The 2720-nt window shown below is 47.8% G+C and overlaps 1 long non-coding RNA gene across 1 annotated transcript; it reads left to right on the top strand.

The window, feature by feature from the left end:
- Positions 1-1609: 1609 nt before the first annotated feature.
- LOC119951737 lies at positions 1610-2720 on the top strand. The gene is made up of 2 exons (XR_005457671.1): positions 1610-1833; positions 2372-2720. It is a non-coding gene; the product is annotated as an uncharacterized LOC119951737 (long non-coding RNA).

The following is a 2720-nucleotide window of genomic DNA, read 5'->3' as shown; positions in this document are numbered from 1 at the left end:
ATCCAAGCTGACTCAGTCCAATCCTGTCCCTGTTTTCTCAGTGCCCTGCCTTAAAATCTTTGATAATGGATTGTAGACTTTTCCCCACTACCGACATCAGGCTCACTGGTCTATAATTCCCTGTTTTATCTCTACCACTCTTTTTAAATGGTGGAGTTACATTATCTAGCCTATGATGAACATAGAACATACAGTGCAGAAGGAGGCCATTCACTCCATCGAATCTGCACCAACCCACTTAAGCCCTCATTTCCACCTTATCCCAGTACCCAATAACCCCTCCTAACCTTTTTGGTCACTAAGGGCAATTCATCATGACCAATCCACTTAACCTGCACATCTTTGGACTGTGGGAGGAAACCGGAGCACCCGGAGGAAACCCACGCAGACACGGGGAGAACGTGCAGACTCCGCACAGACAGTGACCCAGCAGGGAATCGAACCTGGGACCCTGGCGCTGTGAAGCCACAGTGCTAATCACTTGTGCTACCGTGCCGCCCTTATATGTGTCTTATCTGCCGCCTGGAGAGCCAGCAAGAGACCCACAGTGCCTCTTTTTGGGAAGATCAATCAGGCCTTCACCAGGATCAAGAACTGTGGGCCGTCACACTGCTGGTGTTTATGTAGTTACATTGTGTACCTTGTGTTGCCCTATTGTGTATTTTCGTTTATTTCCTTTTCTTTTCATGTACTTAATGATCTGTTGAGCTGCTCGCAGAAAAATACTTTTCACAGTACCTTGGTACACGTGACAATAAACAAAATCCCAATCCCAATATCCATAAGCACTGCGCAGATTCATAACGGGATGCAAACATAACTAACGCACCCCCCAGGACACTGACCCACAACTCCACTGCCTCATTTCTAATGTTTATGGAGCAGAACTGCAGTGTCCAACATCTCCTAGTACTGCAAACTATTGAAAAAGTTAATAAAGTGTCCAAACTGTCAGGAGATGGCCCCTGGGCACTTGCACCGAGCCACAGTCACATCACACCTGTCCTGTGGAAGCTCGGAAGCAAAGCATCCTGGTGGAAAGGGATGAGGCGGTGAGGAGGGCAGGTGGAGCCTCACAATTCTGGCCTCCGTTGCAGTCAGGAACCCTGCAAGGAGACGATTCATGGAATTTTTTGTTGTCGTTGTGACTTTTGCAACCTCCTTGACATCTGTGAAAAGAGGGCGAAGACTCCGGGAATCCATCCTGAAATGTCAACATGTACATGAAAACTGCTTCGCTGTAAAGGCAAGTGCGCCAGGCATGCTTTAGAAAGTTGTACCTTACAAGCCGAAACTTCACGAGGCTGATAGGTGATGGGAGGCGCTTTTTGTTTTCCCTTAAACAAGTTGTTCCCCACTCAAAATGCCGTCTACACGATTACGGAATACATAATTAGGTTGTTTTTTAAAATAAATGTGAATGATGTCGGCAATGGAATGAATTTCGTTTCTCAAGCAGCGGCTGTATGTTAAATGGTTTTGCAGCTGGTCAGATGAGTGAACATCTGGACTGATGCGGCGGACGTGGTCTTGCCTCCCTTGGCTCTGACCGACGGATCACAGACACACACACACATTCACGCACAGTCCCTGGGAGCCGGTCCCGGAGTTGGCAGCGAGTGTGAGAACTGGGGAGCTGGAGGGTGGGTGGCGGGGGGCGGGGGGGAAGAGTCTCAACCGGACAGAGTGGAGATTACCGAGACAGGGGCCATGTCTGCCGTCCTCCGCCGGCTTTCTGGCAGCCTCCTCCTGACCGGGAGACAGCAGCAGCAGAACCTCCTGCAAAAGGCGAGCATCCGCGGCAAGCCACCGAAGGAGAAGATTGGCCCCTTGGTAAGTTAGTTTCCACAAAGCATCGCCATGTCTGTCACGTACACCCACCTCTCACACACCAGTTGCTGGGAAAATCGGCGAAGGACCGCGCGGTGGGAAACTAAACAACAAAAAAATTAAGGTCATTTCATTAGATTTGCACTCACGACTTACTTAATCCAGAATTTGCAAAGTTAGCTCAACAATCCTGGTAAAAATCATTTTTGTGCATCTTTTCGCGCGTTTGCACTCGTTTTGCATCAGAAATTGACTTTGAAATTCAATCTTACTTGTTTATTTATCGAATGCGCTATTTGTTTTCTCTTTTAACCACCTTTGTATATATTTGTAGAAAGTATGGCTCTTGTCAACCATGCTTCAGAAAGGACTGGTTGTCCAAACTTTGGAGCGCTCGCCGCAGATATTTCATGCAGCATTTTTCGGTGGGATTTTTCTTTCCCTTGCATGAATGTCAGCATGTACAAAAGGGCAGATGGCTTAATTATTTTTAATTCGTGGATTTGATTTGATTTTTGTGCGTCTCTTGTCGGTTTTGCAGGCGACCGTGGTGTGTCTGTCCGTTTTCGCAGTGACTCTTCTGGGACCCGCGGGCTGGATTCTCCATCAACTGCCAGAATGTCGCAAACGAGATTAAGAAGTACAACGAGGTCTTTGTGATCGTTGCCCGAATGCATTCAGATCCTGCAATTATTTATCGAATCTTCAGCTCAAAGCGTATTACAGCGGTTGCATATCCATCATGTTGCCCACTGCCCGCGGGCGCTGCACTGTAGCCCTCCATCTCGACCACCCAATATGGCTTTTGAATTGCTGCCAGGCATCTTTTTTTGTTGTTTCTGTCGCGTGTACTTCTGTTAAATAAAGTCCCGCGATGGGGAATTACAGCA

Source organism: Scyliorhinus canicula, chromosome 2 (genome assembly GCF_902713615.1).
Source record: "Scyliorhinus canicula chromosome 2, sScyCan1.1, whole genome shotgun sequence".
NCBI classification, from domain to species: Eukaryota; Metazoa; Chordata; class Chondrichthyes; order Carcharhiniformes; family Scyliorhinidae; genus Scyliorhinus; species Scyliorhinus canicula.
Note: the sequence above shows the minus strand (reverse complement) of the source record. Positions and strands in the feature narration are given on the sequence as shown.